Source organism: Rhincodon typus, chromosome 2 (assembly GCF_021869965.1).
Source record: "Rhincodon typus isolate 14 chromosome 2, sRhiTyp1.1, whole genome shotgun sequence".
NCBI lineage: Eukaryota > Metazoa > Chordata > Chondrichthyes > Orectolobiformes > Rhincodontidae > Rhincodon > Rhincodon typus.
This window is the reverse complement of record NC_063333.1, coordinates 17,931,964-17,955,004: the sequence shown is the minus strand read 5'-3', so window position 1 is coordinate 17,955,004 and position 23,041 is coordinate 17,931,964. Positions and strand designations below refer to the sequence as shown.

The 23,041-nt window shown below is 43.1% G+C and overlaps 1 long non-coding RNA gene across 1 annotated transcript; it reads right to left on the bottom strand.

The window, feature by feature from the left end:
• Positions 1–943: 943 nt before the first annotated feature.
• LOC125485339 lies at positions 944–19,997 on the bottom strand. The gene is made up of 3 exons (XR_007264096.1): positions 19,849–19,997; positions 4,105–4,143; positions 944–989 (listed from the first exon to the last, which is right to left on the bottom strand). It is a non-coding gene; the product is annotated as an uncharacterized LOC125485339 (long non-coding RNA).
• Positions 19,998–23,041: the final 3,044 nt, after the last annotated feature.

Sequence of the window (23,041 nt, the reverse complement as noted above, 5' to 3'; positions counted from 1 at the left end):
TAAGATGGTGGTGAAGTAGGGCTACTGAGCCTGGGGCTTATCTGCTGTATCTGCTTTTCTTTCATTTCTTTTCTTTCCCTTCTCTTGGTTTTCTTTCCTCTTCTATTTTATTTTACTTACCTCTTGGTGAAGGTCTGGGTTGCTGCGATGGCAGTGGTGGCAGTATGGACTCGTGGTGGTAGCATCGTAGAGAGTGTGGGTTGCCAGCAGATTCTGCATCGATGAGGCGGTCCTAGCATCTCCTCCTCACAGCTGCTGCGGCGGGGGCGAGTTTGGGTTCCTGGCGGAGTCTGCATCCTGCACAGATTCACAAAGGTGGTGGCGGAGGTGGGTTTGGGCCCAGTGCAAGACGTGGCTATTATTGGTGGTAGCTGCATCAGCGAGGTGGGCCCACAGTGGACTCATGGTGGCAGCGGAGTCAAATTTGGGTCCATTTGGTACCTGGCAGCATCAGTGGCAAGGCCCATCGAGAGCTCATAGTGGCGAGGATGCCAAAAAGTGATGAATTTTGTTCCATTGGCGGTGGTGCGGTGAAGGGGACTTGTGCCTGGCCATTAGGCCCTTGACCCATGACGGAGCACTTAACAAGAAGGACTGTAAAGTTGGATACTTTCTTTATTTCTTTTTTTTTTGCCTTTATACTCTATGCTTTGGATTATTTTACAGTGTTATAAGATGGTACCAGAGAGTGATGATACTTTATAACAGTTTTGACTGTATTTTTAACAAGATACACATGACAATAAATGAATCAAACGAAATCAGTACTATTGCTGGAATGTTGTCAGGGCCCATAGCCTTTACACTATCCAGTTCCTCTAACTGTTTCTTGATATCACATGAATTGAATCAAATTGGCTGAAGACTGGTGTCTGTGATGCTGGGGACCACCGGAGAAGGCTGAGATGGATCATCCAATCAGCATTTCTGGCTGAAAATTGTTGTGAATGCTTCAGCCTTATCTTTTGCACTGAAGTGCTGGCCAATTCCTGTAAGCAAAATAAGAGACGGAAGAAGGTAACCATCACTTTTTAAGACTTTTGTCTGATAACCACAGAAATATGTTTTTACATGTTTTTGTTAACCTTTGAATTACATGATGTGGCAAATAATCACATTTATTGAGGGTTTTCTATGAATTTGGATATGGTGACACCATTGTAGTTGAACCAAAGTTTAGTGGTCTCTCAGCGCCATCTAGTGCACAGCCTCATTGAATCACAAAAAAGCAAAATATTGCTGGTAATCTGAAATTAAAACAGAAAGTGCTGGAGAACCTCGGAAGGTCTGGCAGCATTTGTAGAAATATGACTCTTCTGAAGAAGAATCATAGCAGACTGAAAACAATAACTTTGCTTCTCTCTCCCCTAGATGTGTGAGACCTGTTGGGTTTTTCCACCATTTTCTGTTATTATTCTAATAGAATCAAGGTAGGAGTTGCAGCTCACACCTTTTGCGAAAGTTTTAACCCCAACATTTCCAAGACATTCATAACTTTAAAAGATCCCGGATGCCATAACCAAGAACTGATTGTTGTCCAGTGTCGCTTTCCAATACTTAATGGATTGGACTATTCCCACTATTATCGGACCGTTGAAGATTAGAGCGCTACACCCAAGCACCAAGCAAGGCTTACTGATATATGAGCACCATACATACAAACAAGGAGCAGGAGTAAGTCATTCAGCCTTTCAAACCAGTCTTGGCATTTAGTAAGATCAAGACTAATCCAATTGTAATCAAAAATCCACATTCCTGCCTACCCCTGATAACTTTTCGTTCCTTTCAGAGCCTGCAAAATGTGCAGAGGACTCTGAAAATTTGCAGATAGTTTAAGTGAGTGGGCGAAGGTCTGGCACATGGAATTGAATGTTGATAAATGTAAAGTCATCCATTTTGGTATGAATAACAGTAAAAGGAACTATTACTTGAATGGTAAAATAATTGCAGCATGCTGCTGTGCAGAGGGACCTGGGTATCCTTGTGCATGAATCACAGAAGGTTGGTTTGCAGATAATTCAGAAGGTAAATTGAATTTTGTCCTTCATTGCTATAGGGATTGAGTTTAAAAGCAGGGAGGTTATGTTGCAGTTGTATTGGATGTTGGTGAGGCCACACCTGGAGTACACCTTTGGTGTCCTTACTTGAGAAAGGATGTACTGGCACTGGAGGGGGTACAGAGGAGATTGACTAGGTTGATTCCAGAGTAGAGAGGGTTGGCTTTGTGAGGAGAGGCTGAATTGACTGGGATTATATTCATTGGAACTTAGAAGAAATGAGGAGGATCTTATAGAAAGATACAAAATGATGAGGAGAATAGATAAGATAGAAGCAGAGAGGTTGTTTCCACTGGCACGTGAAACTAGAACAAGAGGGCATAGCCTCAAAATTAGGGGGACCAGATTTAGGGTTGAATTGAGGAAGAACCTAAAAGAAGAACCCAAAGGGTTGTGAATCTGTGGAATTCCCCACCCAGTGAAGTAGTTGAGGCTTCCTCATTAGATGTTTTTAAAGCTAAGACAGATAATTTTTTGAACGATAAAGCAATTAAGGGTTATGGTGAGAGGGTGGGTAAGTGGAATTGAGGCCATCCAAAGATCAGCCATGATCTTATTGAAGGGCGGAGCAGGCTCGAAGGGCCAGATGGTCTACTTCTGCTCCTGGTTCTTATGTTCTTAATATGATGGATTTCATCCTTTAATAGGTGTTTGGGTGGGATAACTAAATTCACCTCAGCTTGAAAGCTGTACAGAATTTATATACATTCAGTACCTCATCACATCTGCAGGAGAGCCAAAGAGCTAGCTTCACATCCAATTTTTATTAATGTATTAGTTACGTAAGCAAACACAGCAGACAACTTCCAAATGAATAGTTGTTGTCATATAAGAAAGTAGGATATAACCACTTGCTGTAGGCAGCAAATTGCTGCAAGGCAGAGTTTGAGTTTTATTTCTATGGCTTTTACACTTACTTGTTCTATAGGTGCGCAGAATCATAGAATCCCTACAGTGTGGAATCAGACCATTCAGCCCATTGAGTCCACACTGACTCTCCAAAGAGCGACCCACCCAGACACCCAGTCACCACCCCACCTCACCCTAGCCCCGTAATCCTGCATTTCCCATGGCCAATCCACCTAACCTGAACATCTTTGGTCTGTGATAGGAAACTGGAGCTTACATGTTGAAAAAAAGGAAGACTTGCATTTTTCCAGCTCTTTTTGCTGTCACCGGGCATTTCAAAATGTTATAGAATCAATACAGCATTGTTTTTGAATGTAGTCACACTTGCAATGTAGGAAATGCAGCAGCTAAAACGAACATAGCAAACTCCTCCAACTTGCAATGTGATAATTACCAGGTCAATTGTTTTATTTTGTGATGTAGATGGAGGGATAACTGTTGTTCAGAGCTTTATGTCAAACAGAGTGGTTAATCTGAACACCAAAACGGCCATCCGCAAATGCAGAGAAACCAAACTCAACAGGCTACAGGAAGTGGGTGTCACTGATGTCACTGCACCACGCATGTAAAGACATCAGCAACTGTGCATTTGGCACTCACTGTTGCCGCTGCAGGAGGAGGGCTTGTGGGAGAGATTGGGGGGGAAGGATTCAAGGGGACTGGGGATGGCATAACAGGGGCGAGGGATGTAGGGAATCTAGGGTTGAGGAGAGGCTGGGGGCAAGGAGCATATGGAGTGCTGGCTGTGGGGAAACTGGGGGTAAAGGAGGCAGGCAGACTGGGTGTGAGGGGTGCGGGGTATCTGTGGGTGAAGGAGGCAGGTAGATTGGGGGTAAGGGGTGCGGGGTATCTGTGGGTGGAGGAGGCAGGTAGACTGGGGGTGAGCAGTGCAGGGTATCCTTGGGTGAAAGGAGAGACTGGGGGTGAGGAGTACAGATAGCTTGGGGGCAAAGGGACCTGGTTTTGGGGGTGGGCGATGTGAGGGGGTGGGGTGTGTGGATGAAGTTTTAAATAGCAGGATCTTTATTAAGGAGGTGTTCACTCAACAGGCCCCAAAATTAGACCGTGCTGTTTCCTACCCAAAATGACCATTGACATCATCATTACAACTGTTAAAGTGACAGTCCACCATACTCACACAAATATGCAACATCCATCCCCTTTACATCAATGGTTCCTGCAGTGAAAAAATTCACAATATTTACAATCATATATGCAACAGTCAGAAAGTCAGAGTTTCCAGAGGACATTAATTCTTATATGCTGTCAGTGCACCCTCAGCCGTCTGTTTATTTCGCTTGTTGGCTCTAACCTCTGGTCTTTTAGGTGTACTAGAAACAACATCTGTCATTGTCTTTTCCTGAGAGGAGTGAATGTTCAGAGCTTCACACAATTTCGTGGTATTGTCCACTGAGGTACTGGCTCCTTCAAATGCTTCAGCTATTGTTTTGCCCCCAGGTAGATTCAGGTCTGTATTTGACACAGTTATTTGTGGATCTTTAATTCATGTTGTCCCTGGCACACCTGTTCTAGTTGCCAAGAGTTGATCTGTATATCTTCTCTCTGTTACATCATCTCTCACCTGTATGGTGTACCAGACCAATCCAGTCCATGCTACAATGATGGTTCATACCCACTTTGCCCCAGTGGTATAATTACTCGCCAACACATCTTGACCTTTTTGAAAAACATGACATATGACTTTGTTCTCTTGTTGGAAGACCTGATTCTGTTGTTTCCTGGAAGTGATGTCTTTTGTCAGGGGCAGTTCCAGCAAATCAAATGCCTGTACAAATGACACATTTACCATGAGCAATGATGGAGAACTTTGAGCCATTTAGTGGGTTGTGTTCTGGTAAGTTAACAAAAATTGGCTCAATTATTGGGATAGTGATCCTTGTTCTCAAGTTACTGTTAAGGAAAGTTGCATTGTTTGACCAACCCTTTCTGCCAAACAATTATAGGGAGGACAGGACTTTATTCCTTGGAATGTAGGAGAATGAGGGGTTACCATATTGAGGTGTATAAAATCATGAGGAGCATAGATAGGATGAATGCATATAATCTTTTTCCCAGGGATGGGGAATTGAAAACTAGAGGACATAGGTTTAAAGTAAGAGGGGACAGATTTAAGAAGGACCTGAGGGGCAACTTCTTCATGCACAGAGTGGTACGTATATGGAATGGGCTGCCAGAGAAAGTGGTTGAGGCAGGTACAATAGCAACATATAAAAAACATTTGGGTAGTTACACAGATGAGAAGGGTTTAGAGGGATATGGACCAAATGCGGGCAATTGGAACTAGCTGAGTGGGCACCATGGTCAACGTGGACCAGTTTGGGCCAAAGAGCCTGTTTCCATGCTGTATTACTCTATGACTCTATTTGTGGCAGGGTGATAAAGAGCTGATCAGATATGTTGAATTACTGCATCAATGAGGGACCATTATCACTAACGAGTTGTTCTGAATAACCAAACCTCACAAAGATCTCCCCAATCGTTCAATAGTTTTCTTGGAACGTTGTTTTTTTGATGGCAATGTTAGGCCATTTAGTATGCCCAAGAACATCTGCCCTTCAAAAGGTCCAGTGTAGTCAACTTGTGTTCTTGGTCTTTCTGGCCACTTCCTGGGGTGTAATGATGTTAATTGGAGGTAGGTTGCGAACTCCTGCACAAACTGCACATATTTTTCCTCAATTTCCGAATCAAACTGAAAATAGTCCTGGCTAAGGCCTTCATTCTGACAACACCACAGTTTCCTTTATGCAGTTAATTTAACACACATTTTCTTAGCTGTAGTGAAATGATTATCCTCATTCCCCATAGGAGATATCCTGCCAGTAGAGATAGTTCTAGCTTCCATGTGACATATGACCTCAGTTCTGGGATTGTTCCTGTGATCTTGCCACAAAGTACCCATGTCCATCTCTTCTGATAGTGGTGAATCATTTCTACTGTACTTCTTAACTTGTCCTGCCATTACCAGGTCCACAGAGTCACTAGAGGACATTCTTCTGGGCTAGGGTGAACAGTCAGAAGTTGTGGTCCATTTAGATTGGAAGAGGGATGTGATCCTGCAATCAGAAGTTATAGAAGAAGGGTCACTGGACCCGAAACATTAACTCTGATTTCTGTCCACAGATGCTGTCAAACCTGCTGAGATTTTCCAGTGATTTTTGTTTTTGTATCAGAAGTTATGGAGCTAGGTAGCAAGACCTCAAACATAACAATCTTTTGTTTACTCCTAGCGACAAACATAAGTGAGATCAGAAATAGCAGAATGAAGCATGTGATTCTGTTAAGATGATTGGCAAAAAAGAAATCAGAGGAAAGATAAGGTACTTTTTTATGCAGTGAGTTCTCATTATCCAGAATACACCAGCTGAAGAGGTTTCCGAAGAAGAGTCACATTAGACGGCCCCGTCCTGTGAATGAATTTCAAAAAAAAAGGTTGTCAAGAATAAAGCTGAATTGTTGAGTCCAGGGCACTACCCTGCAGTAGATAAAGTGCTAGTGGGAGAACATTTAGGAGACAGTGATCATTGTACTGTAAGAATGAGGTTGAAAAGAACAATTGGCAATCTAGCGTCAGAATGACTAACTAGGGAGGAGAGGTGGGGACAGCCTACTTCAATGGGACAAGAACAGAACTGGGCCAGATAGATTGGAACAAAAGGTTGGCAGGAAACACTGTCACTGAGCGATTGGATCCATTTAAAGAGGAGACAGTTCAGGTACAATCAATGTACCTTCCCTCAAAAGGCAAAGGGAGGGCAATAAAAGAAACCCAGAGCTCTTTGAAGGGGGAAAGGAGATGAAAATGAAGAAAAAGAAAGAATATGTGACCCATATCAAGTGGGAAATGTGACAGAGAACCAAGAAGAATTCAAAAGGTTCAGGGGCAAAATCAAAAAGCAGATTAGAGAAACAAAGAAAAATTCAGAGACAAGACTAACGGCCATCATAGAGGGCATCCTGAAGTCTTCTATAGGGACATTAATGCAAAAAGGATGGTGAAAGGAAGGATAGGGTGGATTAGAGGCCAAAGCAGGGATTTATACATGGAGACAAGAGGCATGGCTGAGCCGTTACATAAATTTGTCTTTACCAAGGAGGAAGATTCTACCCAGGCCATGATGACAGGGGAAACTCTGTTATCAGAGGGGATCAGCATTGATAAGGAGGAAGTGCTGATACTTCAAGTTGACAAAAAACCAGGACAAGATGAGATGCATCCAAGGATATTGAAGGAAGTGAGAGTGGAAATTGTAAAAGCCACTAAACATAGTCTTTCAGTCTTTCTGAGGTTTAGGGTGCCAGAATAATGGAGAATTGCAAACTTCACTCTCTTGTTCAATAAAGGATAAGCCTGGTAATTTCATACTTTTCAATTTAACTTCTGTGGTGGGGAAGTCTCTAGAAACTCCATTTCAGGATAGGATTAGTGTTCACATGGAAAAAGGTGGGTGGTTTAGGAAGAGCTATCATGGGTTTCTAAAGAGGAAATCATGTTTAACTAACTTGCTGATGTTATTCGAAGAAGGAACAGAAAGGGTTGATAAGGATAGTGCCATTAATGTGTTGTACATGGATCTTAAAAAGGCATTCAAAATAGTGCCATGTGACAGATTTGCAAATAAAGTTATAGCTCATGGTATAGAAAGGATAGTGGCGAATACAAAACTGGCTAGGTAACAGAAAAGAGAGAGTGGTGGTGAACCGATAATTTATGGACTGAAGGAATGTTTGCAGTAGATTTCCCCAGTGGTCAGTACTGGGTCCCTTGCTTTCCTTGATATACATTTTTTTATTGAGTCACAGGATGTGGGCATTTATGTCTAGGCCAGCATTTATTGCTCATCCCTAACTCCTAAGAGTCAATCACATTGCTGTGTGTCTGGATTCATATATAGGCCAGACCAACTAAGGATGACAGATTTCCTTCCAAAAGGATATTAGTGAACTAGATGGGGTTTTCCTACAATTGGCAATGATTTTGTGGTTGTCAGTAGACCTTTAATTCCTGACTCTTTATTGAATTCGAATTCTACCATCTGCCATGGCAGGATTTGAACTTGGATCCCTAGAACATTCGCTGAATGTCTGGATTAATAGTTTAGGGTTAATACTACTAGTCCATTACCTCTTCATATATGTAGCTATATGTATGTATGTGTCTTATGTATGCATATATTTTGCTATATATCTATCTAGACATTGGTGTGGAGAGGACAGTTTCAAAGTCACAGATGATATGAAATTTGGGAGCATTGTAAGTTGTGAGGAGGATAGTGCAGAAATCCAAAATGACTTAGAAAACCTAATGGAGTGGTCAGATAAAGTTGGCAGATGGAGTTCAGTGCAGAGAAGTGTGAGGAGATGCATTTTGGTAGGAAGAACATGGATGAACAGTATAAAATAGGAGTAAAACACTGAAGGGCGTGCAAGCAAAGAGGAACCTGGTGTACATGTGCACAGATCGCTGAAGGTGGGAAAACAGGTTGAGACAGCAATTAATAAAGCATATGTTATCCTGGGCTTTACTGAAAGGGGCAATTATACAGGACACTTGTCAGCTACAGAATTGTGTGCAGTGCTGGGTGCCACATTGTCGGGAGCATGTGAACACTTGGAGAGTGTGCAGTAGACATTTACAACAAGAGTTCCATGGATGAGAAACTTCAGTCATGAGGATAGATTGGCAATGTTGGGGCCATTCTCCTTGGAGAGAAAGCTCAGAGGAGATCTGATAGAAGTTTTCAAAATCACAAGGTATCTGGTTCAACTAGATAGGGAGAAACTGCTCCCACTTGTAGAATGATCAAGGACAAGAGGCCACAGATTTAAAGTGATTTATAAATGTAGCAAATGTGACGTGAGAAAAACTTTTTCACGAAAAGTTTCAGTCTGGAATGAATTGTCTGGAAGTGTGCTAAAGCCAGGCTCAATTGAGGCACTCAAGTGGGAATTAGATGATTATGTTAATAAAACAATTTGCAAGGGTAAGGGGTAAACCAGAATGGCATTAAAGTCATGATGCCCATTCACTGATCTGTTAGAAACCCAATCAACTGAGAAGCCTCCTTCTGTGCTGTAACATTTCTGTGATTCTGTGAAGGTCATTGGCAAATAAAAAACTAAGTGAAGAAATGAGACCTTTTTTTTGCAGTGAGTTTTCTGAAAAAGAGTCAGATTGGTCTGTCTCCGCAGATGCTGCCTAACCTGTTGTGTTCCTTCAACACTTTCCCCTTTTATTTTAGATCTCCAGCATCTGCATTACATTATAGCTGAAAGGGTAATGGAAACAGATTGAGTCATAATTTCCAACAAGGAATGAAAAGGACTTCTGTTTGGCTATGGCTAAAAAGTGTGATAGCTCTTCGATGAACTGGTACAAATGCAATGGGCTGAGAAACTTCTTCTCAGGCTTGGTTTCATTGATGGCTATAGAAGTTCTGAAGGGTAGTGTCCAAGATGCAACTATTTAGCTGCTGTTTTAATGACCTTCCTTTTAAATTCAATCACAGGATGTGGACGTCGCTAGCTGGGCCAGAATTTATTGCCCATCCTTAGTTGCCCTTGAGAAGGTGGCGATGGGCTGCCTTCTTGGATCACTGCAGTCCATGTGCCATAAGTAGACACACAATGTTGGATTTTGACCAAGCATCATTGAAGGATTGGCATTATATTTCCAAGTCACCTTTCCTCCATCATAAGGTCAGAGGTACATCTGCCGCTGATGGCTGCAAAGTGTTCATGTCCATTCACAGCTCCTAAAATAATGAGGAAGTAAGTGTCCACAGTCATAAATGCTGGATAACATCCAGATTTGGGTTGCCAGATGGAAGTAACAAGTGCTAGACAATGATCATCTCCAATAAGAATGTCAAAACACCTTCCTTTGCCATTCAATGGCATTATGAAGACCAAACTTCCATCATCAACATTGTGGGTTACTATTGATCAGGAACTCAGTTGATTCAGTTGAATTAATGCTGTGCTTCCTGGAACAGGTCAGAAGCTGGGTATTCTGGGGCAGCACAGTGGCTCAGTGGTTAGCACTTCTGCCTCACAGCACCAGGGACCAGGTTCAATTCAACCCTCACGTGACTGTCTGTGTGGAGTTTGCACATTCTCCCCGTGTCTGCATGGGTTACCTCCCACAGTCCAAAGATGTGCAGGCTAGGTGGATTGGTCATGCTAACTTGCCCATAGTGTTCAGGGATGTGTAGATTAGGGGGATGGGTCTGGGTGGGATGCTCTGTGGGTCCGTGTGTACTTGTTAGGCTGAAGGGCCTGTTTTCACACTGTAGGGATTCTATGATTGATTCTATGATTTCTGTCAGGATTATGACAGTTTTCTCTTGCCTGAATGAGTACAACAATACCATTTAAGAAGCTCGACACCAACCAGGACAATGCAAACTACGTGAACAGGACTTTATTCAGTAGCCTAACTATCCACCATCTCTACCATCAGTATACCAGAGCTGCAACATCATCTACATTGAAGAAAAGGAGGAAATAGAGTGACAATGCTCTGGCTTTATGAGGTATATTTTGTCCCTTTTTATGTGAAAAGTGTTTGAGACAGAGGTGCCGAACGGTCTGTTCCAAGTCCATAAAGTAAGCAGCTTGTGAGGCCTTGAGTTTCTTTTTAAAGTTGAAACAATAGAAGCAACATTAAGGGGTGGCGTCAAGCTCCCAAAGAACCAGGATTTTAGCTTAACTTTCAGTAGCTCTTGGGGTTTGGAACCTGCTATACATCTCTCCCTGCTACAGCAAAATTCTTGAGTTCTCTCTCTCCCTCTCTCAGAGTTTTCTCTTGATGTTCTTTCCTCCTGGGCTAGAGAATTGCATGTGAGACAAACTATTTTACTAAATTTGACTTTGCCAAGGATGTGTTTATGGGATGTTACTATTATGGACCAGTTGCTGTTTAGTCATTAATAACCTATTATTCCATTCAGATTTAAGTGTCAACTTAATGTTAAGGAACAAGGGTCAGACAGGACTCTGGAGGGTTACAAGGTAGCCAGGAAGGAGCTGAAGAATGGACTTAGGAGACCAAGAAAGGGGTATGAAAAAGCCTTGGTGGGTAGGATTAAGGAAAACCCCAAGGTGTTCTATACTTATGTGAGGAACAAGAGGATGGCCAGAGTGAAGGTAGGGCCGATCAGGGATAGTGGAGGGAACTTGTGCCTGGAGTCGGAGGACGGAGGGGAGTCCTTAATGAATACTTTGCTTCAGTGTTCACCAGTGAGAGGGACCTTGTAGTTTGTGAGGACAGTGTGAAACAGGCTGATATGCTTGAACAGGTTGATGTTAGGAAGGAGATGTGCTAGAAATTTTGAAACACATGAGGATAGATAAGTCCCCTGGGCCAGACAGTCCAATGGAGTAGGACAAGATGATTGGAGGGTGGCAAATGTTATTCCGTTGCTCAGAAAAGGAAATAGGGATAATTCTGGGAATTACAGACCAGTCAGTCTTACTTCTGAGGTGGGCAAATTATTGGAGACGATTCTGAGAGATAGTATTTATGATTATTTGGAAAAGCACAGTTTGATTAGAAATAGCTAGAAATAGTTAGAAATAGTTTGATTAGAAATTAGAAATGGCTTTGGGAGGGGCAGGTCATGCCTCAAAAGCCTTACTGAATTCTTTGAGGATGTGACAAAACACGTTGATGAAGGCAAAGCAGTGAATGTGATGTATATGGATTTTAGCAAGGCATTTGATAAGGTTCCCCATGGTAGGCTCATTCAGAAAGAAAGGAGGCATGGGATTCGGGGAAATTTGGCTGTCTGGGTACAGAATTGGCTGTCCAAAAGAAGAGAGAGGGTCGTAGTAGATGGAAAGTATTCAGCCTGGAGCTCGGTGACCAGTGGTGTTCCTCAAGAATCTGTTCTGGGACCTCTGCTGTTTGTGATCTTTATAAATGATTTGGATGAGGAAGTGGAAGCGTGGGTTAGTAAGTTTGCTAATGACACGAAGGTTGGTGGATTTATGGATAGTGTGGAGGGCTGTTGGAGATTGCAACGGGATATTGACAGGATGCAGAGCTGGGCAAAGAAGTGGCAAATGGAATTCAACCCAGAAAAGTGTGAAGTGATTCATTTTGAAAGGTTGAATTTGAATGCAGAATACAAGATCAATGGCAGGATTCTTAGCAGTGTGGAGGAACAGACGGAACTTGGGGTCCACGTCCATAGATTCCTCAAAGTTGCTACCCAAGTTGATAGGGTTGTTAAGAAGGACTATGTTGTGTTGGCTTTCATTGGCAGGGGAATTGAGTTTAAGAGCCGTGAGGTTATGCTGCCCTGGTTAGACCAACTTGGAATATTGTGCTTAGTTCTGGTTGCCTCATTATAGGAAGGATGTGGAAGCTTTATTGAGGGTGCATGGACTGGAGGGCATGTCTAATGAGGAAAGGTTGAGGGAGCTATGGCTTTTCTCATTGGAGTGAAGAAGGATGAGAGGTGACTTGATAGAGATGTACAAGATGATGAGAGGCATAGATAGAGTGGATAGCCAGAGTCATTTTCCCAGGGCAGAAATGACTATTACAAGGGAGCATAATTTTAAGGTGATTGGAGGGAAGTATAGGGGAGATATCAGAGGTAGGTTCTTTACACAGAAAGTGGTGGGTGTGTGGAATGTGCTGCCCACGGTGGTAGTAGATTCAGATGCCTTAGGGACATTTAAGCAACTCTTGGATAGGCATATGGACTATAGTAAAATGTAGGGTATGCAGGGTAGTTTGATCTTAGAGTAGGATAATAGGTCAGCACAACATCGTGGGCTGAAGGGCCTGTACTGTGCTGTACTGTTCTATGTTCTATGTTTTCCAATAGAGTTAAGTTATTCCAATTTTGCCTTTTTTTTTGTTTGTATTTTTAACTATAGCATAAGAATGAAGTGTGTATTGCTTCAAATCTCGTAGTTTGATCATTCGAAGTGCTTCCGGAACACAACACCTTACACTTGACTTTTAAAATTAAAAAAAGTTATTTATTTATTTATTCATTTTGTGGGATCTGAGCCTCGCTGGTTGGTCAGCATTTATTGCCTGTCCTTAGTTGCCCTTGAAAAGGTGATGGTGAACTGCTGCAGTCCACCTGCTGTGGGTTGACCCACAATGTCCTTAGGAAGGAAATTCAAGGGCTTTGACCCAAAGATAGTGAAGGAACAGTGATATATTTCCAAGTCAGGATGGTGAGTGGTTTAGAGGGGAACTTGAAGGTGGTGGCATTCCCATATATCTGCTGCCCTTTTCCTTTGAGATGGCAGTGGTCAACGGGTTTGGAAGGTGCTGTCTAAAGATCTTGGTGAATTTCTCCAGTGCATCTTGTAGATAGTATACATAGCTGCTACTGAGCATCGATGGTAGAGGGAGTGGATGCTTGTGGATGTGGTGCCAATCAAGCGAGCTGCTTTGTCCTGGATGGTGTCAAGCTTCTTGAGTGTTGTTGGAGCTGCACTCATCCAGGCAAGTGGAGGGTATTCCATCACACTCCTGACTTTTATCTTGTAGATAATGGACAGATTTTGGCGAGTCAGGAAGTGAGTTCCTTGCTGCAGTATTCCTAGCCTCTGGCCTGCTGCTGTAGCCACTGTGTTAATGTGGAGAGTCTGGTTCAGTTTCTGATCAATGATAACTCCCAGGGTGTTGACAGTGGGGGATTCAGTGATGGTAATACCATTGAATGTCAAGGGGTGATGGTTAAATTGTCTCTTATTGGTGATGGTCATAGCCTCGCATTTGTGTAGCATGAATGTTACCTGCCATTTGTCAGCCCAATATCTGGATATTACCCAGATCTTATTGCATTTGGGCATGGACTGCTTCAGTGTCTGAGGAGTCACGAATGGTGCTGAACATTGTGTAATTCACAGGGTTAGGGTTAGGGTTAGGGTTAGGGTCAGGTTCAGGGTCTAGGGTCTAGGGTCTAGGCTATCTTCTTAATATATTGAGGGAGTTCAGACTAGTCCATAACACTGGACAAATTTTTAATTGTAATTATAATATTGTAATACAATTGTTATAATTATTAATGGATTTAAAGATTATGGGAGAGGGCAGGAAAGCAGAGCTGAGACCAAGGTGAGATCAATTAGGATTATACTAACTTGCAGAGCAGGCTTATGGAGATGAATTACCTATTCCTTCCCCCAGTTCTTATCACCTTTCGACAGAATGGCTGAACGTACTAGCTAAGTCTTCATCAGCAGCATGTTCTACACCCATAACCTTTACTTCTGTGTATGTTTCCTTCGGGCATTTCAATATATTAAACGTGCTTTATAACTATGAGCCGTTGTTTTGTGTTGTTGTACATACAGCATGGAACATTTTAAAGGCAAGGGCTGATAGAATCTGGTCAGGCAAGGGAAACCAAAGTCATTGGGGGTAGGTGAGAATATGGGAAGCCACGATGTGATTGAGTGGTGGACTAGGCTCAAAGGGCTGAATAGCCTTCTATTGTTCCTAGTTCACACGAGCATTGGCATGTAAATTGTCCTTTTCTTCCTACAGTTAGTTTTCTTGTGTCACAGCCCTGATGAGTAAAAGGAAATGTTTGAGGACAGTATCAACGTTTCAAAAGCATTCTGTATGTTAAATGGGTGCAATCCTCATCACCTTGACAGGGCAACTCCAGAGGTTAAGAAGTGATTTGAGAGGTTTTCAAATAATCAAGAAAAATACAATCTGAATACACATGGGTATGGAATTTGTGCTAAAAAGACAGAACATTAGTGGACAGTGTCCGTCTCAGCTTCCTCAAGGAGAAAGTCATCATCTAGATTTCAATAACGCAAAATAGGTGCAGGATATGTCACTTTCAACCTCAGAAACAGGAGCAGACCAGTTATTCCCTCAAAATTTATTCTGCCAGTCAATTAGATAATGGCCTAAAAATTGTACTGCACCTCCATTTATCTGCCTTTTCTCCATATCTCCTGACTTTCATCAGGATCTTAAATGAAACTTTCTCGTCACTACACCGGATAATAAATCCATAAGTGACATTCACTCCTACTTGTGCATGAACGAGCCCTTAAATAGAAATTCTACTGTCCAGCCTATTAGTAGCTGACCAGGTGAGATTCCCTCGTAACAGACTGCACCATTTATGAGCATCTTAATTAGTAGTTCATTCGGGTAACATTTTCACCTGTTGGATTCTCAGATGAATTGGCCAGGTGAGTGATGCTTCTTGCGAACAACAATTAATGAAACATTTGGAGAACAATCCCTGTCGCTAGGTCACTATGTAACCTTTTAAGTGGCATTCCCTTTGAGCTGCCTGGTAATGAGAATCCCTCATGATCACAAAAACAGATTTTATGATGGTCATTTTAGTGCTGGTTGTTTGACTTTGCTGTGTGCAAATTGGTTGTTGCATTTACTGCATTATAGCAGTGACACTTAAAAACTATGTTAGCAGCTGTAAGCTCTTTGGGATGTCCTAAGATCATGAAAGGTACTATATAAATGCAAGCCATTTTTTAGGACAGGTAGATAAGTGGGGAAGAACGTGTAAGGGATAATTGCTTTTATTAGCCAAGGCATTGAATACAAGACCAAGGCAGTTATGATGGAGCTGTATATAACAATAGTTAGGTCACTGCTAGAGTGTTATGTATGGTTGTGGTCACCACACTACAGGAAGGATGTGATTACACGAGAGCAGATGCAGAGGAGAGTCCCCAGGATATGTGCTGGACTTGAGCTGTTCAGCAATAGGCTGGGATGTTTTCCTTATAGCAGTGAAGGCTAAGGAGAGATCTGATTGAAGTATACAAATTTCTGCAGGACATAGGCAGGGTATATATCAAGAAATTTTTCCTTTTAGCGGAGGGATCGATTACCGGAGGGCGCAGTTTTAAAGTAAGGAACAGAAGGGAATTTGATGAAAACCTTTTTCGTCCACAGGGTTGTGGGTATCTGGAACCCACTGCCTGAAGGAGTGGTAGAAGCAGGAGCCCTTGAGATATTTCAGAACTATTTAGATGAATATTTAAAAACACCATAGTATACAAGGCAACGGGCAAATGCTGGAAAGTGGGATTAGAATTGATGGGTGGCTGAAGACTGGCATGGACATGATGGGCTGAAAGCTCCTTTTCTGAGCTGTATAAACTCTTTCTATGACTCTAAAACTGACAAAACTGCCAAATTTTCATCTTCTTTCTTAAAGAACATCATACTGCTTCATTAGCCTCAACTAACTGAGTGATATTCCTACTGGTCTGACCATTATAGGGAAAACCATGAACAATACTTCATTCTCAAGAGTCAAGTAAGGAATCTTGAGTAATATTTATTTTGCAACGTCCCTTTTGAAGGGGTCATCTCTGTTAAATCCCTGTAAAGCCTCTTGTCTAACAGTCTACTTTGATTCATAGACAATTCATTTTCCCCAGTCCATTAGTAAAAGATTTAAATTATTTTCTTTCCCTGCTCCAATTACTAAAAAGCATTGCTTCTGTCCAGCTCTTGAAATAATACCTAAATTTAGGATTTTAGACTTCCTGAAAAAATGAAATACACCATAAGGCCATTAGATGTACAAGCTGCAATAGGCCATTCATCCCATTCAGTCTGCTCCGCCATTCAATGAGATCATGGCTGATCTTGTGATCCTCAACTCCACTTTCCTGCCTTATCCCCATAAACCCTTGATTCCCTTACTGATTAAAAACCTGTTCTATCTCACCCTTGAATACACTCAATGATTCAGCCTTGATAGCTCTCTGTGGTAAATACTTCCACAGATATATCAGCCTGTGAGAGAAAAGATTCTTCCTCATCTCTGTTGTAAATGTGCTAATCCTTATTCTGAGATTTCGTCTGGTCCCAGACTCTCCCACAAGGCCAAGCAACCTCTTCTCATCTACCCTGTGAAACCCCTAAGAATTTTATGTTTTAATAAGATTGCGTCTCTTTCTTCTAAACTCCAATGTGCACAAGCCTTCTCCTCATAAGAAAATCTCTCCGCACCCAGATCAACCCAGTCAACCTTCTCTGGAATGCATCCAATGGTGTACATCCTTCTGCAGCTAATAGAACCAGGTGTGGTTTAACTAGTGTATCATATAGTTTTAGCAATCCCTCACTATTTTCATAAATCATTCCCTTTGAAATAAAGGTTCCATTTTTCATCCTACATACCCACTACCATTGGATGCTAGCTTAGTGATTCATGCGCTAAGACCATCAAATCCCTTTTTGCTCTGGCTTTCTGAAGTCTTTCTGAATTTAAATAATATTCAACTGTTCTTTTCTTCCTGCCAAAGTGTATAACCTCATATTTTCACATGTTATATTCCATCTTCCAAATTTTTGCCCAATCACTTAACCTGTCCATGTCCCCCAAAAGATTATTTTCCTCCTCTTTACCATTTGCCTTCCCGCCTATTTTTGTGTCATCCACAAACCTGGCCACAGTGCATTCAATTTCCCAAAGAAGTCATTAATAGATATTGTAAATAATAGTGGCTGGAGCATTAATCCATGTGGCACTCCACTAGTTACAGGTTGCCATCCTAAAAGAACTCCTTTTATCTCAACTCTGTTAGTTGGCCAATTCCCTATCCATGCTGATACTGTACCCCAGTTGGCTCTTATCTTATTAAGTAGCCTTGTGTGCAATATCTTATTGAATGCCTTTTGAAAATCCAAATATATTACATATAATGGTTCCCCTTTATCTTCCTGGCTTGTTCCTTCTTCAAAGAGTGCGATAAGTTTGCCAGGCATGTTTTCTCCTTCATGAATCCATACTGACTCTGTTTAATTATAATATGTGTTTCTAAATGCCCTGCCATTACATCCTTTATAACAGTCCATAACACTTTCCCAGTAACAGATGCTAAGCCATTTGGCCTATAGTTACCTTTTTTTGTCTCCTTCCCTATCTATATAAAGGCAATTTTCCAATCCTCCAGGACTTTTCCAGAAACTAAGGATAGTTGGAGGATTATTATCAGTGTATCCATTATTTCTGCAGCTACTTTTTCTAAAATCCTAGGATGCATCGCATCATTTTGGAAATTCAGTTGCTGTTGGTATGAAGTCTAACATGATATGAGAGAAATCATAAATTTCCACAAACACACATTTGAGATTAATGATCAATCTTCTGTCTTTCTGCTGCTATATGGGTTGAGTGACGTTTGTTCTTCAGGATTGTGATCTTTATAATAGCATTTGAAAGACTAGGACAGGCAGATGGGTTTTAGGTTCAGTGAGCCAGTATTTCTTAGAAGTAGCAACATTACACATATTGCCACTCCAGCTCTTCGTTTTTAATGAAAGAACAGAGCGCTGCATTTCTGACAGAAAGTTCCATTCAGGATTCCCTCAGTAATGCAGAGCCGATGTTCCATTCTAATAGTTCTGTCTAGCGCAGAACAACTAGAGGGGTGTAAACCATGTCCCTTTTCCACAGCAGTTAGTTGCCATGTTCTGAAATTTAAAGATCCTAACAATCAATTTGACAGCTACTATCAAACCCAATGCACACAATGTAAGTGTGATGTTAGGATCCTTTCAGGGTAGGAGGCCAGACGGAGCGGGGTTGGGTGCCAGTTAAGCTGGATGCCAGAAAGATAAAGCACCAGCTGAGTAGGGTACCACCTGGGGGTGGATAGGCTGCCAGGGGTAGGATGTCAGATATTAGGGGTGTGATAACCCCTTTATAGCCCATGAGGAATCACTAATTAATCTCTCTATGGAGCTTGTTGAGTATGATTTCCCTTGGTAACAGGCAAAGGCCTGTGTAACTGGAACTCATCACCTGAGCCCTTTATAAAGTAGACCTAGGGATAGGGCTCTCTTGTGGTACAGAGGTAGTGTTCATACTCCTAGGCTAAGAGACCAAGGTTCAAGTCCCACCTGCTCCAGAAGGATGAACAACATCACTGAACAAGTTGGTTAGAAAAATAGGCTATTTTTTTTAATTTTAAGGAAGCAAACCCAGGGATGCATGTGTAGATCAGTCTGTCCCAAACTGAGACTATTGTATATACACCATTATTTTGGTGTTCAACTATAAATATTGTCCTTGTCCAGTCAGGATTCCTAAGTTATAACAAGGGGGCTGAGTGTCAGATAAGCAGGCCACCAGGTGGGTAGACTGCCAGCTGGGTAGGGGTGATGCCAAATGGATAGGATTCCAATTGGAAAGGGGGCAGGGTGTCAAATGGTGCAAGGCAGTAAGATAAGTGATGCAGTTTAGGATAGGTTTGGGTGGGTGGGGGATATTGAGTCCTGAGGGAGAGTGGTACCTGGGGTTAGGGGTCCAGCAGAGGATGGTGTAAACATTTGGGTTGGGCCTGATGGGTGTTGGGGGTTCAGGTCCAGCAGCAGTGAATGGGTAGAGGGGCAGAGGCTAGTAGGGTATTGGGCCAGGTCTGGTCTGACAGAGGGGGAGTGGGAAGATTGGTGTGGGTCAAGTCTATTGACAGAGAGCGTGTGGTCAGGTCTGGGTGAGGGTGGTGGTCAGGGCAGATCAGGTCTAGAGATGTCAGGTTGGTTCCAATTAAGTAAAAGCATGGTCAGTTCCATCAGGGACAAATGGGTTTGGGTTGGGCACTTGGTGGGTGTGGGAGAGGGGGTGAGGGTGAGGGTGGGGTTTGTGGGAGGCCCCACTCTGATGGAAGGAGAGGGGGAGGGTGTGTTCTCTGGTCTGCTTCCACCAGGCAAAGGATAGGGTCAGATCTAACGGTGGAGGGGTTGGGGATACGGGGGAATGTTATGTCTAGGTTTACCGCACTGGGAGCACTGATCGAAGATGGCAGTGAAGCAGGACGCTCCAGCCAGAACTCCACCTCTCCCTGTCTGTTTATTTCTCGTTTCCTTTTTTTCCTTTACCTGTTTGTGTTTCTTCACCTTCCCCGTGGCCTGGTATCTCGGTGACTCATGGCGGGTCTCGGCCTGGTCTTTTGGCGGTATGTCAGCCCGGTCTCTTGTGGCTTGTGGCGATGTCTCGGCTCGGCATGCGAGTGGATCTTGCCCGGGCATGTTCCCAAGGCACCGGGGAAGATCAGAGAGGCAGCGGTTAGAGCAGCAGCGATGGTATCTGCGGCAACGACGTCAACAACAGGCAGTTGAGGTCTCCCAGAGAGCAAGATAAGCGGAGGACTCTTCAAAGACTGTTGAACTTCTAACTTATTCCTTTTTCTCCTACTTTAAATTGAGAAAGACTTTAATGTTAATTATTAACTTATTTATTTATTTCTCTACTTATTCTATGAAGTAATGCTTAACCTTTTAACTCTGTTTCTCTTACTAGTTTGCACCTAAGTTTTCTGTACCTAGGTTCTGTAAATGAGATGGTGCCTTGGGTGGTGACATTATACAGCTTTCACTGTACTCCTGTACAGTGTCGGGTCAGGTCTGAGGGCTGTAAGGGGTCTGGGAGAGGTGTTACTAGGAACGCACAAGGTCAGAATGTGAAGACTTCCAAAGGGTTCCAGGCAGAGAGAAATTGCCCAGTAGGAAATTCCATTTCCTGGGCATTTCCTTCCATGTGTGATCCTCATGCACAATTTCTATGTACAATGGATGAACAGCTGTGTGGCTATTGGAAAATCAGTGCATTGTCTTTTCTGAAAGATGGCAATGCAGCATTCCCTTTTCGCATCAGCGTCTTGGTCAGCATTCATTACGATCCCAGCATGCACTGAGTTAAGGCTGCAGCTAAGGAGGAGCTGGATTGATCAGAATGGTGGCTGCAGGAGCACAGCACAGGAGAGTGAACCTGGAAGTGAACTGAGCCAGGAGCTACTGGAAAAGTACCTGAGGAACGGGGTCAGTCAGGGCAGTACTGAGGACAGTCAGAATGGGACTGAGGATAGTCAGAGCAGGACGGAGGACAGTCAGAGCGGGACTGAGGATAGTCAGAGCAGGACTGAGGATAGTCAGAGCGGGACTGAGGATAGTCAGAGCAGGACTGAGGATAGTCAGAGCAGGACTGGGGTCAATCAGAATGGGACTGGGGTCAGTCAGAGTGGGGCTGAGGACAGTCAGAGGGAGTAGGAGCTGAAACCAGAAGCGAAGCTCCAGGGATGACATCTCAACTGAAAAAGCTGCTCAGGAACCAGGTCTAGAGACTGAGTGAGAATTACCCAGGGTGAGACAGATGATAAAGTACTTAATATTGTCTGTTAGGAATAGATTCAGAGTGAGAAATCTGATTTTGGGAGTCATTGGTAAAGTTTCTCAGTGAGTTCCTAGATTATTGCCTGTGGTTATTAGGTTTCCCAATGGCAGGAGAACTCGGTCCATTGGCATGCTCCCCCTGCAATATGTGGGAAATCTGGGACATTTCCAGTCTCTATGGTGACTGCGTAAACAGGAAGTGTGTTCAGTTGCAGCTCCTGATTTGCTGCGTGGAGGTCTGGAGCTGCAGACGGACTCACAATGGAGCATCCATGGGGCTGAGAATGTCGTCGATAGCATGTTTAGCCATCCAGTCACACCACTAGTAAAGGGCTACACAGACAGACAAGACTTGGGTGACCACTAGTAAGATAAGTGTGGGCAGGCAGTGCAGTAGTCCCCTGTGGCTATTCCCCTCTCAAGTTAGTATACCATGTTGGATCATGTTAGAGTGGATGGCCTCTCAGGGGAAAGGAACAGCAGCAGCCAGGTCAGTGGCACCATGACTGGTTCTGTTGTACAACAGGGAGGATCAAAGTGTAGGCGAGTGATAGTGATAGGGGACTGGTATAGTCAGCGGCACAGATAGGTGGGTCTGTGGCAGCAAGCGAAACTCCAGGATGGTGCGGTGGGACCCTGATGCCAAGATCAAGGATGTCTCTGAGCAGGCACAGGATATTCTGAAAGGGGAAGGTGAGCAGCCAAGGGCCATGGTCCATACTGGTACCAGCAAAATAGGCAGGAATAGATGAGGTCATGCAAATGGAATTTAGTGAGTTAGGAAGGAAGTTGAAAAGCAGGACCTCTCGGGTTGTAAACTCAGGATTACTCTCTGAGCCTGCTAGTGAGGCCAGAAATAGGAAGATAATACAGTTGAATGTGTGGCTGAAGAGCTGATATAGGAGGGAGGGATCAGATATCTGGATCATTGGGACCTCTTCCAGGGAAGGAGAGACAAGAAGGACGGGTTGCTGGAGGGGCACCAATGTCCTGGCAGGGAGGTTTGCTAGTGTCACTTCGGAGGGTTTAAACTCGTGTGACGTGGAGTGGGAACCAGAGCAGGAGGTCAATATGTGGAGTGTTTGAAGCGGAGTGAGGGGCTAAATCAAGTGTGTCTTTTAGGAAGAACAGGCAGGACCAGGTTAATGAACACAGCAGGACTGGTGGTCTGAAGTGTACTTTTGTTAATGCAAGGAATATAACAGGTAAGGTAGATGAGTTTAGAGCCTGGATTAGTACGTGGAATACAATGCTGTAGCTATTGCAGAAACCTGGCTGAGAGAAGGGCAGAACTGGCAGCTCAACATTCCAGGGTTTAGATGTTTCAAGTGTCATAGACAGGGTTGGAAAAGGAATGGGGGAGTTACATTATTGATTAAGCTGAATGTCACAGCTGTACTAAAAGATGACATCTTGGAGAGCTAATCCAGAGAGGCCATATGGGTAGAACTCAGGAATAGGAAAGGGGCAGTCACTGTGATGGGGGTTATACTATATGTCTTCAAACAGCCAATGGGAGATAGAGGAACAGATATGTAAACAGATTATGGAAAGATGTAAAAACAACAGGGTTATGATAGAGAGTGAATTTAATTTCCCCAACATTCACTGGGATTTCCTTAGTGCCAGCATAATTTGTTAGGTACATCAGGAGGGATTCTTGAAATAATACATAGATAGTCGAACTAGGCAAGGCACCATTTTAGACACAGTATTGAGGAATGAGCCTGGCCAGGTGATCAAAGTTTCAGTTGGTGCATGTTTTGGGAACAGTGATCATAATTCCATAAGTTTTAAGATAGTTATGGAAAAAGATGATTGGTCCTTGGGTGAAAGTGTTGAATTGGGGGAAGGCTAATTACAACTGTATTGGGCAGGATCTGGAGAAATAGAACTGGGGCCA